The sequence below is a fragment of the Periophthalmus magnuspinnatus genome, chromosome 1 (assembly GCF_009829125.3).
Source record: "Periophthalmus magnuspinnatus isolate fPerMag1 chromosome 1, fPerMag1.2.pri, whole genome shotgun sequence".
Taxonomy (NCBI): domain Eukaryota; kingdom Metazoa; phylum Chordata; class Actinopteri; order Gobiiformes; family Gobiidae; genus Periophthalmus; species Periophthalmus magnuspinnatus.
The window spans coordinates 15,400,654-15,417,049 of record NC_047126.1 but is presented as its reverse complement, the minus strand read 5'-3'; positions in this window follow the sequence as shown (position 1 = coordinate 15,417,049).

The following is a 16,396-nucleotide window of genomic DNA, read 5'->3' as shown; positions in this document are numbered from 1 at the left end:
TGGTGGAGATGGTGCTAATAGATCACCAGTTATGATCTTAAGACTAAGCTAAACCTCTTATGTCATAAAGACCAGTAATATCACCAGTCTGATTCAATTTGATTTAATTTGTCCTCTTTGCATAAATATGACCATGGCTTCTCCAAAATTGCTGAACTTTATCTAATACAGTTTTTTGTTTCAGAATTTTATAAGTTGTCCACAAAGTTGCTTTACAGTTGAGAATAACTGATAAGATTTCTTAATCTGACTTGTTCTATTGTACTCAGTAGTTTACAAAGTTTTTTTTGTTTTTTATTACCTCAATTAATACACCTCTATATGAGCTCCATTAGTCACATGAAGTACATCGGTACTTGACGGCACATGATTTCTTGACATGTTTGCTGTAGCATAGACTCATTAATGGTAGCAGTCACATCTGTTATGTTTTACTTTAGTTCAGTTACTTTGTTTGACTTTAGTTCGGTAATGTCCCTTATCTTTGTTCGATACATGATATCATTAACATAGCCCCACAGAACCCTTGATACACATTGTGTCTTCTCTTGAGGAGCAGTCATTTCTTAGGGTTCATTCAAAAAGACGCCTCTTTAATCAACAGGATGCCTGAAACACAAACATTACTAGTACAATAGAACAAATCTAATTAATATATCTTATTAATTGCCTTTGTAATACAATTTTAAAACTGTAAAGAGATTTTATGGACACCCTGTATTTACATTTTTCATATTGTCTGATCACTTAAACCTCAAACCATGCACATCAAATTTATTAAAGATTATGTTTCTGATTGAGACAGTGCAGTATCTTGCCTGGGAACCAGGAGACACATTTCTTCAATACTCTATGAAGATGTGAGTCTGATCACTGGTGAATGTTGCCGTTTTAAGATGGGTGTGATTGACAGGTGGATTAGCCAACCAGGGACGTGCATGGTCCGTCTGTACTGGAAATAATGAAGAGGAAAAAAATATCACATGGGGCTGAAAAACATTGCATATTTCTGCAGAATCAATGAGCAAAGCACTAGCAAGATCACTTTTGACTGGGCTTGAGACACAACGGAGAACATGGGGACCAGACAATCACCAGATTGAAATCAATCTGTATAAAAAATACAGACATTCTGGATTTGCCAGGCAATGCACTAACAGTAAATATGCAAGAAATTTTGTTTTATCTCCTCAAAGTGAGAGACAAGTTTAAGTGTATTTGCATTTATAGAAATAGTGTATTAGTATTTGGATAACAAAAAAATTGCAATATTTTAATTAACTATTTAACTGTATTTATATGCATTTTTCAGATTATTTTTCCTAAATTTCTCCCACTGTCCAGGTATCACTGATCCAATGACTAACCCCAGACTCAGTTACTTAAAGTTTGTACCAGTCCAGTTATAAACAGTTGTAGAGAAGGTTCCAAATTTTGTATTTATTAAAACAACACGGATAACTTTATTTTGTGGATGCCTTACATCTGACTGGGCCTGTAACTGCAGCTACAGATGTGGAAGTTTTATTTTGCCAGCGAAGTCTTTAAGTGACATGAAAAAGTCAGCTCTCAGTAGTCGTACACATCAGTTGCCACAGTTACTGGTAGGTTTTCCGCAGCTCGTAAGTTCATAGGCCGAGCCAATTAAAATGACCCCCCTCCCCTCTGAAAACAAACACGCAGGCTATAGAACACACTTGTTTATAGCCCCTGTGTCAGTGAACGTGCCCGTGTGTCCTCCTCCTAATGATGTTGCCCCATCACGGTGGGCCCAGGCAGACTCCGACAGCCCGCCGCTAAAGTGGTCCGACTCCAGCCGTTTCTATAGCGACTGCCAAGTTCAAAGGCGGCCATCTTTCTTTTTCTGAACATAACAAGAGAAGAAAAGAGGCCATCACAGAGCGGGAGACCAAAGACGACCTCCGGGTTACACGTCAAACCTAACCCCAGACCCCTCCCGTTCCCACCCCCCTAAGGCCCAAAGCGTCCTGCGTGGGTCTCTGGATCTGGACCTGAGAAGCAGCAGAGAGGTCAGTGCAGCCAGGTAAAGACTCTCCTATCAGTTTTGTACTAGCCCAGCTTCTTAAAGTCAATGCTTTGAAGTGACACCAAAGTCTGATGCCAGTATCTCTCATCTTGGGCCCTTTTTTCTAAAACACTGCAGTGTCGACATTTCAAGCATCTTTCACTCTTTAATGTTTGGTCTTTAATTTTTTTTTAAGACACTAATTTTAACATCTTCAAGGCAGAAGTGACGTTTGTGCGTTTGGGTTCTTTTGTCTGCTGTCTTCTGCCCTTTCTCTTCCTTTGTGTGAAATGAAACACTCTTAAAAGACGTACTTGTTAAAAGGCGGATTTCCATCAAAAGTAATGCACAATGCTCTTTTCTGGTGGTGACATTTTTGCTACTTGGCCGTTTTAACATGAAGCCTGTCATGGATTTCTACAAAAGAATGCATTTGGAGAAGCAAACAAACACTGAGAAAGTCAGACTGAGAACCCTTTGATATATTATTATACAGAGTTGAACATCAACCAACAAAGAACTAAACTAAAAACTCGTGAAAAAGTTGTGTATTGTGAAATGTAGGGTATTCAGCATCGAGTGTTGAACCAATTGCAGAACATCTGGAATTGCATTAGTATCTACTGGGTGAAAGTGCAGACATATGGACTTGCAAATTGTTCTCACAGATGAAAAGCATTTTGAAGCAACCATATATTTCAGAAACTGGTCCAATGGAACAATAGTTTTTATAAGAAAAATAGCTTCATGTGGATTGACGTTGGACAGTATAAAACACTTTTCTAAGTCGTAGGAATTTATGCAGACATTTGGTTTTACTAAATTTAGAAAAAAAACCCCATTTAAGGCGTTAAAGATATAGTTCAGATCATAATACACAGTCCATATTGAAGAAGTGTTGTAATTGTTTCTTTGATGAGTCACAAATATCCTGCTTCAAATGATTTAGCAAAGTAAAATGATTAGATTTAATTCACGCAAAAAGTGCTAAGTATTTAGTCAACAATAAAACGTCAACCATGCAGGCATTAGCCCATCTTATATTTATTCAATTACAGTTTTTGAGCCATAAATTGGTTCAGTGGTGTCACCTGCTTATCTCCACGGAGAAAAATGAAGCTTAAAGTCATTCTACAAAAATCCTTCATTGGTTCTCTGAACTCCTCGAGATGAGCTCAGGCCACACAGCTGCTGTCTTTTATTTTGATGTGTTTTAAATGTGCTTTATGTATGACTCTCAGGATAAATGTTTTGGCTTGTCAAAGAAAAAATCCAATCCATCTATCTTCTGTTGAACATTTCAGGAAAAAAGAAAAAAAAAATATCTCCATGGCACCATATGTGTAGCTGCAAGCACTTATAGCTTCCTGTTATATGGAACATTTTGAGGACTTTTTAATTATAGACAATTTAAAGAGTCTATATTACACTATTTTCTTTGTCTCCTCATCACAGACACACCCAGAGTTGTGTTGTTTCATTCATAACATTTAAAACCTGCATATTTAGTCTGTGTTCTTCTCTCCAACTGAAAACATTCTGTTCAACTTAAAGGAAGTGCTCCAACGTGTTTTTAAACTCCATACACCTTCACTGGAATCATCTGGATAATTTCAGCCCTTGCATTTCCAATCTCTGAACAAAAGACAAAAGGTAGTTGTTAACTTGAAAACTACCACTACATGACATCACAAGGTGGAAGGAGTATTTTTAAGATGTAGACAGATTAATAATAAAGGATTACTCAATTATGTGAGAATGAAACAAAACACAACTCCAGGTATGTTTTTGATGAGGTAAAAGCATGATAACATTTCTTAAAGCTCAAGAATCAGTTTTGTGTAATATAGGACCTTTAAAAGACATAAGAATTTGTTTTAAACTGTCAATTGTTATAGCAACAGTCCTACTTTTTCATAATTCCTAAACCCACGGATACGCTTCCTGTCCTCAGACCTTTTCGATATCAATAATTGAGTCGTCCATTCCCTATAGACTTCCGCAGACACCCCATAACAGGTGTGATGGAGCTATAACACAGGTCCTTATCCTTTCCTCCCATCTGTCCTCCCCTCTGCCCCCTTTTGCAGCCAAGGATAGCAGTTTGTATCTATGTACGGGATCATCAAACAAAAGTGAGCTTCACATCACATCAAGTAAAGAAGGCATGCCTGGGCACTTCTGAGAGCCTCCAAAAAGAAGGCCTGTTTCAAGTCCTCACAAGACGGCTGGCTACGATTGAAGTTCAAATGGATAGCTCTTGGGCACTGGCTTTCCAGGGGGGAGGGAGGAAGGGGGGAGGGAGGCGGGGAGAGGTAGGGACTCAAACTCACACATCCTACCAGGGTGCGGCGCGAGGGGGGAAAATTAAAAGTGCACCTCTTGGGCAAAGCAACTGATTTCTTCTTTAGTGTCTTCTTCTCAAGTAGCCTCCGATCTGCTTTTATCACCCGAGTGAGCCCCACGCCGCCCCCTATCCCCTCAAGCTCTCAACGCAGTGTCAACAGAAGTGGTCCTGCTGAAAGTGATCGCAATGGGATACTTACTGTGTAAAAGTTTTAGCGAGGTGTGAAAATCCTGTTGAAAATAGACTTTTATTTTTAAATGTTCATTTTTAGAAAATATCAAAAGGGGCAGTGTTCAAAAATGATTACTAGTGTGGGTTCGGATTACTGTTCAGATCAGGCGTTTGGTAAATTAAATAAAAATACGTAACAATAATTCAAAAAGGCTTTACTTTCACTGCTACACCGATTATACTCAGGTTTACATCACCAAACCCATCACCCCAGTCGTTCTTCCCGCCTGACATCAAAACCTGGATGGACCGCAACTTTCCCAAACTCAACAGCAACAAAACAGAACTCATCATCACCGGATCCAAAGCTTTCCCCCTTCTGCTCAGAACATCTTCCTCTTCATCGATGGCCACACTGTTACTTCCTCAAGCACATTACGCAACTTCGGCATCACCATGGAACCTACCGTGTTATTCAGAGCTCACATCAGCCACATCACCAAAACATCTCTCTCAACCCGCTGCAGAAATCCTCATTCACGCATTCACCGTTCCTCCATAACTTGGCCCGTCCTCCATCAGTACTGCCCCACGACCTCAGATCTCGTCAGTCCCCTTGGATGGATCAAACTTCAAACCTTTTAGTTAGAGGGACAACTGTTCTTCATCTTCTGACACGAGATAACGAGGGTGTTTCAGGCTTAATCGAGAAGATCGAGCACAATTTCATCATGATTATCAGTCCAGTTTATAAAGCAAGACTCATATGTAGTTTTAAAATTGTGGAATATTGCCGTAAAAGAGATTTATACGTGATAGTCTTTATTTTATGTACTGTCGTGCCACCTTTCTTTAATCATAACCTAACCCTTAGAACCTCACTCTTGCACAGTGCAGTTTATTAAAGGCATTACATATGGCTACATCAATCATTATAAACCCCGTCTATGGAGAGAATGAACTAATCATCTAGTTATTGGTAATTCGCACAGCACCCAAGCTGAATACTGCATCACATTAAGGACCTGGCTTTGAATAACGACAATAAAACTACAAAGGTCCCCATTACGAGCTGCTACTTTGATGCTAGAACAATACTTGCACCCATCCTGGAGTTCCTCAGGGTTCAACAATGAAACAAACGCTAAGCTGTATCAAATTAAGTCAGAAGGGGGAAGTTGGTTTAATAGCTTCAAACTCTCAATATCTTTTCCCATGAGCCTTTGCATGTCGTGCCCCTCCCCCCTCCGGGCCCATGCAGAGACGCCTAATTTTCCTGTTTTCTCCAAGAAGATTTCATGGTTCAGAAGATCAAAAGCCTTGCATAAGCTGCGTGTCTGTTTACATCAGCCAACGCCCAGACAAATAGTCATATGGACAATCTCTTTTGTGGGTTACACTGTCCGACCCCAAACTCCGTGCGCTGTACACGTATGGACAGTCTGGAGTTGTATTTAGGGCAAAACGTATTCACTTTTCTATCGTGTTTTTTATTGACTGGTCCAATGTTTACAGATATCAGGGAAAACGCCTTCAAACGTGTTCCCTTGACATTTTCAGTTAAGTGTGACAAGAGGATTAAAAATGCAGACATTAATGAATAATTTGTTTGGTTTTCAGTGTCCTGGTTCTGTAAAATATATAGACCATCACTGAATTCATTCTTAACTTCATCATCTAGTTTGCATTATTTTTCTTAGATTAGTGGTTGGACCTGGTTAGTACTCGGATGGGAGACTGTTGGGAATACCAAGTGTGACAGTGGGTCTAGTTTGAATGTGTGAGTGATTGGTGGTGTTTGTTGGGGCTGATGGCGCAAATTTATAGCTTTACGCCTCCCAGTCTGTCCCAGGGCAATTGTGGCTACAGTGGAAACTTACTACGACCGAGTGTGGAGAGAATGAAAGCATCTAAAACTCTGTGGGTGTTTTAAACGGGACTATGCACGTCCAATGCATTGTGAATATATCAGCCAAAAAAATAATTTATTTTGGACGTGGTTGTTTAGTTCCATTTTCACACATTACTGTCATGGCAGTCAACTCAGCATTACAATATTTATATAACAAAACTTTTCAGTACCATTTGTGCACTTACAATAATGACAAAAAGCTCAAAAGGGAGTTGGAAGAAGTAAAAACTTTTTTACGCTCACCCCTAATGCACATAATTACAACACTTTTGTATTTCATATATTTGAATTATCAGTACTCATACAAATACTTGCTACTACTACTACAACAACTACTACTACTACTACTACTAATAATAATAATGTGTTCACATCCATATTTGTTATATTATTTTTTTCATGTTTTGATTTGTGTGATTTTAATGTCCTTCTTATTCTGTAAAGCACTTTGAATTACTTTGTGTATGAATTGTGCTACACAAATAAACTTGCCTTGCTTATTGTGGATAACAAATACAAATAATACAAAAGTAAAGTACCAATATTATGCAAAATTGACTCCTGTGAGCTTTTAGCAACGCTATAATGCTGTTACCTCGTCAAAAACGTATCCGGATTTGTGTTTTGTTTCATTCACACGTTTGAGTAACACTTCATTATTAGTCTACTTGTCCAACGCCCTTTATGTTCAGTAGAGATTGGCTGGCGTTCAGGACTGAAATCATCCAAATGATTCTCGTGAAGGTGTGTGGAGTTTAAAAACACAGTGGAGCACTTCCTGTATTATGATATGACATCACAAGGTGGAACAGACTGTTTTCAGTTTGAGAGAAGAACTCAGCCTAAATGTGCAGGATTTGTGTGTTAAACATGTGTCAACGAAACACAACACAACTCCAGGGATGTTTTTGATAAGGACACATTAAAATATAGATCAGAAAATAGCATAATATGGGCCCTTTAATAATACACACAACAACAATAACAGGTATGTACAATATCTAACGTTATCCTAAAGCACTGTACTGGATTACAACTTCATTTATTTGTGTTTTTAGCTTTGAACTGGTTATTGTTGAACATTTATGGATGGATTAAATTAAAGGTGCACTATGCAACTTTTATGATAGTCAGACAGTCTGGTTCTTGTTTGTCTCCATGGAAAAATTTTGCATAGTACACCTTCAACTATTCCCAGTTATTCCTAACTCTACACCACATTACCGGAAAATAAACTGCAGGCATGACCCTATATTTGCCCTGAATTATGGTCCTAGTAAATTTCACTTGACTTCTCCCTAATGCGTCCCACAGCCACACCTGGCATTACCAATCGATTATCTTTTACAGTGTGAGCGGAAGGCCTTCCATTGGTTTGAATCAGAGCCAGAGGTCCAATAAATTAAGCCCTGTGCTTCCCATAGTCGCTGGAAATTACAAGGATCTGACGATAAAACTTCCCAGATTGTGAGTGAATGAGTGAGAGTGGAGCTCTGTGTGGCAGATTACAAGCCTGAGAGGAATGCACAGGGCTGGCGCAACTCACAGAACAACAGACACAAGAGGAGAGCGCAAAGTAGTTAGACGTGGGTTTAGTCCAATCGTGGACGAGGACCACAGTACACTTTGTATTTTTTCAGCATTAAAATAAATAAACACATAATATAACAGGCGAATGCAGCAATGATAAATCAGGTAGTCAGAGGAAACACAACAAAAAACATCTAAGTTAACATTTTTTGAAATATAAATCCCTTATCCTGATTATATTAGATTTGACTGAAGTACAATGATCTCCCAGTGTAACATGAATATATTTATTAATTTGAGCATCTGCTTTTATTCCATTTATATAATTGTTCTTATTAAGTCCAGTTATTTCAAGTAATATTAACATTTCAACATTACTTTTGCTGTGAATTGACCCACCAATCCTCAACAGTACTCAGATAGTTTATGAATACTTTACTATACTACATACTTTTCCACTCAAGATATTGTTATGGTATTGTAGCAGTAGTATTGTAATGATGTGATATTTTGTGTTTACTTCAGAGTTGACACTTTTTGTTGTTCTTGTAGCTGTTTATGTGTTGTTCTTAATGTGACGCGTTGTTGTAATGTGTGAATGTGGGACACTTGGTTGCTATGCCGACAAGTTAATGTGAAGCTTGTATTGGTCAGTTCCTGGTCTGTTTTGGAGACTGGCTCTAGTGAGTTGAGACCGCTGTTGTTTTGTTCTTGTTTTGGCGTGGGTTACGGCCTACAGTAGCCCTTGTGTTCAGAAAATAAACAACCAGAAGAAAATTGACGTGTCTTCTTCACCAGAGCGCTACAATATTATAAAAGCTGAAGGAAATATATCAGTAGTACGGTAGGCCTATACTTTCTGCATAAGTGGTAGTGAAACTGTTGACTGCTTGAATATTTATGGCTAACTTGTATAAAAATAAATAAGGTTATGCAAACATCTGACATCTAGAATAAGCTTTATCGACCACCTCTTCACCCTCATATATTGATGTATTTACATAAGTGCAGATATCTATGGAGAGGCCGTCACACTGCGCTGCCTGGGGAGAAGTCACTTTTGAAGATGATCATAAAAACTCCAACAGAGAAAACAAAGCTCTGAATTTATCCTGACCAAACATGAACCATCTGCCCCAAAAGCCAACCTTCTTTTATGAGAAACATCCACAAACAAACCATGGAACACATGTGGTTAGTCTTAAAGCAGCAAATGTGGCCCCTCTCAGTTCGGTTTGCTCCCTGCTGCCCCCTACTACAATGAGCTCACTCCAAAACATTAAAAAAGAAATTAAAAAACAAACTGTAGAACATGTATCGCACATGTGTCAAACTCAAGGCCCGTGGGCCAAATTCAGCCCGCCATGTCATTTTATGTGGCCCGTGACAAAGTAAATTAAAAGGTATGATTGTCTTAAAATATATAGTTTATCAGGAGATACACAGTTAAACAGCCATTTTTTCATGTCTATGCAAATCCATATGCAATATTTGCAACTTGAATAGTTAATGAATATAGAAACAGTTAATTAACAATTATCTTACAGTTACATCTGGCCCTTTGAGAGCAACCATTTTGTTGATGTGGCCCTCGGTGAAAATGAGTTTGACACCCCTAATGTAGATTATCAAAACTTGCATCGCTCATGGAAGGAAATGTAAGTGATTGCCATTTTCTTCAACTGTTTTTTTAAGATTTCAGCCAGAGACTTAGACAGGTAGTGAGGTAGGAAATACTGACCTTATTCTGCTTTTCCCACTTCCGTTTCTAAATGTTACTAAAACGCACTTTCACTGTTGGCACTTCACTGATGTTGAATTTGAGATTAAAGTGTTGCCGTTGAAGTATGATTGTAATGTGGCTAGTCCATTACATTGGCCTTCAGAACGAACATGGTCATGCATAAGCACAAAGACAGAACGTTTAAAAATGTTTATTAATTCACTGAAATTGAGTCTTGCAGTTGGCCTTGGTCGTAACAGTTACTGCGGGTGCGGACCAAGGAGTGCAGACTCAGGGCAAGTTGACAGTGTTTATTTACAAAATGGTGAATTTCAGTTTTTAATAGTTCATTTAACCCACACGGGGAGCCAGAAAGCGGGACACAGACCAGACGGGCGTAGTGCAGAGCGGGGATGGGAAAGCCGGGACCAGAGCGAAGACAGGAGTTGGTGGATTTATGTGAAACATTTAACACTCATGTGCGAGTTGTATTCCCCATAGAACTTATCTGCTATCAAAATTGGCAGCCCCATGCAAAATAATACAACCCAAATGACAATGATGGAGCCCAGGACAACTTCTGAAGTGAGGTGGATAGTATTCCTGGATGACTTTCAGCTTCTATACAAAATGTTTTCCACCTCTACTTCCCTGATGGAGGCCGATTAGCGTAATCATTAGTACTAGAGCAGCAGTGGTCTGGAAATGGCTTGCAGCTGGTTGTGTACTACTCAATCTGTAACAGGTGCTGGCGCTGTGGGTGGAGAGTAAACAGTGGTGCCATGGTCTGAAGCACAGCCAGCCAAGTCTTTCTCTTTCCCTTTCTTATTCTCCCTCGCTCAGTCATTTCAATCCTTGTTCTTCTTCAGCTCTGATGGTGTATCTGGTGAATCGTGCTTGGAACATGCCCTTGCCTGCTGCAGATTTTATTACCCAGCATGCCGTGTTTATCACAGCTAACATGAGTTATACTTGATTGTGCGAGCAGAGAAACCAACTTGAAGCCAACAACTCCAACTTCAACAACTTTTCTGGTGTAGTGCAGTGGATACATCACACTTCTTTGAACGAAGCCTTGCTAAGTCTTGTTTTTTATTTTGAAATAGTCTCTTCTTCTGTTTTCTGCCATCGCACTGTGTCTAGTAGTAGTTTTGCTTGTCACGAATCATTAAACTTTACCCAAATTAATCATCTTAATCATCATTTGATATAACTTAAGTGGCATTTAATTTCACTTAATGTAATAATAATGGAACATGCTTAAAAGCTCATAAAAGTAGATTTAACATACAGTATGTCCTTTTTAGCCACTGCAACCTTTTCACCTCTGGATAAATTCAGGGTAATTGCTTTGGATTCAAATCATTCAAAGCCATTCAACACTTAAGCTTCTGACCACAACCAATCGTACCATCCAACACATATGAGAGATTACGATGCAGTATCTTTTGTAGTACACTAGTTGTAGGGATTGAACCGACAACCAGATGAACTGTGATCCCCGTGGTCCTGTGGAGGCCACCAAACCCACAGGTCTGCCCACAGCTCCCATAGCGTCTGGGGAAGGTATGTGTGAAGCGCTTGGCTGTCCCAGGATAAAAAGACAGAAAGTCCCCACTTGTATAAAAATAGTCTGAATATTGTGAGAACAGAGACACGCCCCGAGTGGAGACAGAGGACTGTGCAGTCTGGGGCAGCAGGTCAGAGAGGCAGGGGACAAGGCACTGATACGCTCTGCTTTAAGTGAACTTTGGGTTTTGCTGTGTCTCTTTGCACTTCACATTAACTTTATGGTCTGAACTTGATGGTGGTAAATTAGCTGTACTTTTAGTTTAAATTAGTTGTAACATGTCAATATAAATATGTTTTGACATTTGGAGCTTTTTGGTAATACCACCTAAATAAGCCATCAACCCCAACTGTGAGGTTACAGTTTTTCTCCCAGAATGTAATGACCCTGGACCCAAAGCCCAGTTTGCCTTGTGGTGGTCCACATTGTAATGTGGACAAACGTGTTAACAAGGCTCAGGCCTGCTGAACACTGACACATTGACATAGTTGGGCATGTTGTGTGTGTATAATGGCCCAAAGGGGATTCTGTTCCAGCATTCATGTGAAAAACCACAGCGCCTGAATCAAAGTATTTTTGGAAGTACTTTCCCCATTGTCATGATTGTACAAGAAAAGCGGAGCAGCGCTGGCGCACAAATACAGGCCACAGGCGAAGACTGCATTCCTCCAGGACACAAGAATGTGGCCGCTCTGTGCCACGACAAACCAGTGTTATCGCTCTCTCCAGCAGTCTGAGGCCCTGACAGTGGTCTGAGAAGAGGTCTCTAAGGACCAGATCTAAACCAGACCTGGTCCAGACCAAGACCATACCAGGACCACAGGGCATTATTCTATCTGTGATTCCCCTACGAGATCAGAGAGCGGGCCGCCCTGCGGTGTGCTCTGACGAGAGGACATGCTAAATGCAGATGTGGTTCACCAGTCTGTAAATACGGCCTTTGCAGCCAAATTGTTCCCCTTGTTGACGGTGGTTTGGGCCCAAGAACAGCTGCTTCCCCTGGGGAGGTGAGACCCGACAGGGGGTTAGAGCACAGAGACAATGGCTGTCACCAGTGGCCCGGAGCTGGCGGAGGTACAGAGGAAGGCACAGACAAATAGATGCTGCTAAAATAAAACAACAGTCTTGTCCTAAAAAGCACAGGCCAGAGTGCGTCTCTGCAACACTTCACATTCTTGTGGGCGCTTTTGTGCTGACTATAGGCATTGCTGCTTTTTCAAGGCATTGCCTTTCTGATCTAACTAGAAAGTTTGAACCATAAGGCACATATTCCTCTTTAGACAGCTGGTAAGATCACTTAAGCACGGGTATCGTTCATAAAGTTAAGAAAAAACTAAATTATTTTACACATGAAAACCTGACAAGCAAATGACAATGGAATCAGGAGTACTTTTTGAAACAAGTACAAGGAGGCCCAAAAGAGAGCAGATGAGCGAGGTGGGAGTATGGGGGAGAAGGGCAGACAGGACCCTTTGGCCTGTGCCAAACGAAAAGAGGATCAGCACTGGTTTTGGATGAGTGTCAGAGAGGTGCTTGCTGTGGTTTAAGCCTCTAGTTTGGACTGTTCACACACAGGTGTACCGAGGCACCAGGTGTGCTCTTTAAACCGGTGAAAATGAGAGTCTGTGTGGTTTATTTGTAGTTAAGTATAAGTATAGTTAAGTGAATGCCTAGATAAATAAAGAGTCAGAATGTATGCTTGTCTGTGACTTATGTTAAGTATATATTGATAAACATACTTACTACACTGTCCTGGGTAGGGTGGAAATTTTAAGGTACACTTTTTTAGATATGTTTGTTGTCCGCTTCAATCTAAAAGAGTCAATGTATTTCTATGAACTGAGGCAAGAATCCAGGATTTTTATAATGAAGGAGGAGCACGAGGTGGTAGTAACATGTATGCTTTTAATATATGCTGTTGGGGTAGCAAGAACTGGACGACTGAGGGAATACATAGACATCTCAAGTCTCAACAACTTCTATGCCTCTACCAGACAGTTGTGCGCCCAATTCTGTCACGAATTCTTGACTTTTGTGATGGGATTGGGACAAAGACACATACAGGGTTACAACCTCACATCATATTTCGATTGTCAAATATCAGATTTTCAAATATCGCCGTAAGAACCTTCTCTTACTCATTAAAACCCCGTGACCTGCTTCATCCCTTGCTCCAGTCCTTCGATGTGGCACTGGGTCTCGATGTTTGTGCGTTTACTGATTGCTGGCGGGATTGTCAGAAAAAGGGAAGATTTTTTTTTTTTCCTTTCTCTTTTTTTCTGTACAATCTCTTGCCTTCAGAAACCATTAATGCCCATTCAACATCAACATCAAGGCGCAGCTTTGATGTCTATTCTGGCAACACTCCTCTTTCTTTCCTCCGCTGCCTGCTGTTTTCTCGCACTATCTCTCTCCCCCTATCCCTACTCTATCCCCTCGCTCGCCCTTTTACGGTTTACTGTACAGTCGAATAATTAAACGGATTGTCAACGAAATCATTTTACCTGGCAATTAAAAATGCTAAGTGGGTCGGGAAAGCGCACTATGAGACGGAGATTATAAAACGCTTAAAATCTACAAAGGCTTTGGTGGCACAATAGGCCTCAGTCTGCTTAAAGCACTAGCTTAGCCCGGGGAGCACCTCTTTAGACTAAATATATACGGTATATACATCCATGTTTATAATGGACCAGACCGAGCAACACCTATTACTACGCAGCAAAAGGAATGATCTGCTGTTTGGTGTATTGACGACAACAAAGATACATATGGAAGGCAACGATTGGCTGAATGAAATCAAAGAATTAACCCGTTTTACAATGTAGGACTACTTTGATTTTGTCACAGATCTGTCCACACACTGTAAATGATGCAAAGTACACATTAAAATACATATTGGAAAGATCAGTTTGACAGAGAATAAACTACTACCATTAACTGCTTCTAATGATTTCTATACATTCTACGCCCACTGCAGTTCATTTATTTGTGAAGAAGTAAACATAAAAAAAAAAATTAAATGCACAAATGCGTTACTATGTTGTATTTATAACTCCTGGGTCAAATGTTTGAAACTTAACTTACCAGTATTCCTGCTAATGAAGTACTTTTACTATTACTACAACTCAAGGGATGTGTTCAATTATTTTATTGGTGCGAAATGGCGGCGTGACTTTTCTGAACACTGCATGTATGATGTATGATAACTGCAAGTGAGTACAGAGAAGTGGGTGGAGATAGGGGGTAGGTGAAAACTGAAATTTTCGAATGCAGGAGAGTACAGGATTGTTCAGACATGAATCAATCAAATAGAAGTCTGGCTACGTTAATCATGAAGGTGAACACTGTTAAGACACAGGGTTAAAAACTGCAAAAAGTACATTTTACGTAATATGTCCAACTGTAACATCTCCACAACTAACACAAACTCAACTGTGATGTTTTTTCAGTTACTATTTGCTCTTGAAATATAGTTTTAGGCAGTGGTGAAAGAAGTAAAGAAGTACTCGATTCTGTTACTTAAGTAAAAGTACAAATGCCGGAGCAAAATAAATACTCAAAAGAGAGAGATATGGAGAAAGACTGTGGGGGTGAGAAATAGAGAGAGAGAAAAGAAGGAAAGAGGATAGAGAGAGGAGGGGGAGAAAAGTAGTAATTAATAGAAAGAATGAAGAGAGAGAGGGAGAGAAGATAGAGGAGAGAGAAAGACAAAAGAGAGTGGAGAAAGATTGTAAGCGGGTGAGAAATAGAGAGAGAGAAAGAGGGGAGTCAAGAGAAAGTGCAAGAGAGAGAGAGAGAGAGAGAGAGAGAGAGAGAGAGAGAGTACAAAAGTACAGATACCAGAGCAAAATAAATACTCAGGAGAGAGATGGAGAAAGACTGTGGGGGTGAGAAATAGAGAGAGAGAAAAGAAGGAAAGAGGGGAGAGAGAGAAAGAGAAAGGGATGGAGAGAGGAGGGGGGAGAAAAGTAGAAATGAATAGAAAAAATGAAGAGAGAGGCCACCAAATAGAGAGAGAGAGAAAGAGGGGGGTCAAGAGAAAGCACAACAGAGAGTGGGTGGGGAGAGAGATTGAGAAAGGGATGGAGAGAGGAGGAGGGAGAAAAGTAAAAAGAATGAAGAGAGAGAGGGATAGAAGATGGAGGAGAGAGCGAGAGGAGAGAAATAGAGGAAAGAGAGTGGAGAAAGACTGTAAGGAGGTGAGAAATAGAGAGAGAGAAAGAGGGGGGTCAAGAGAAAGTGCAAGAGAGAGAGAGAGTACAAAAGTACAGATACCGGAGCAAAATAAAAACTCAAGTAAAAGTAAAAGTATCACATGAAAAAATCTACTTAAGTAAAAGTATTGAAGTACCTGTTTAAAAATGTACTCAAACAGTAAAAAGTCAAAGTATTTCACGCTGATTTTGAGATCTATAATAGAGCTATAACAAAGTAATTTTTGCTTGCTCAGATTATGAAGTTGATCAAAATAAACGCTCAGACTTTCAGCAGGTCTCAAACAGTAATAACAAATACTTCTACTTTTCGATCCTGTTCAGAATGTTGCAGAGTAGAAAGTGCAGACACCTTCTCTCAAATGTAGTGAAGTAACAGTAAAAAGCATCCAGTTTAAAACAAGGGAACTCAAATTTTAACTTAAGGTTGGTACTTTACTACTTTTACTTTGTTGCCTTCCACCACTGGTTTTAAAATGTCCCACAGGCAGATGGACAGTCATTCTACCCTGACCTTTCACAGACTCCTCTTCTGTGCTCCTCTCTTCTACCTTTGCTGAAAATACTACAATGGAAAGAAACATGTGCTATAGACGACACTGAAGGAATATACAGAATGTGAAGCAAAGGTGTGCCAAAGAAATCACAGCGACTGAGCTCAAATGTTCCCTATTGATACTCGGCGGTGTAAAGGGCGGCTGGTCCTACGAATTAAAATTTAGGTTCAAGCATAAAATGGAAGTCAAGTTTCCATGAAGCCGGAACTTTAGAAGCTTTCCAACAAAGAAAACACCTTTTAGGACAGGAATGCCTCAGAGAGAGGAAGAGGAGGAGAGGGAGAAGGGAAAGAGGGGATGAGAGAGGAGGAGGGAGAAGGTAGAAATGAATAGAAAGAATGAAGAG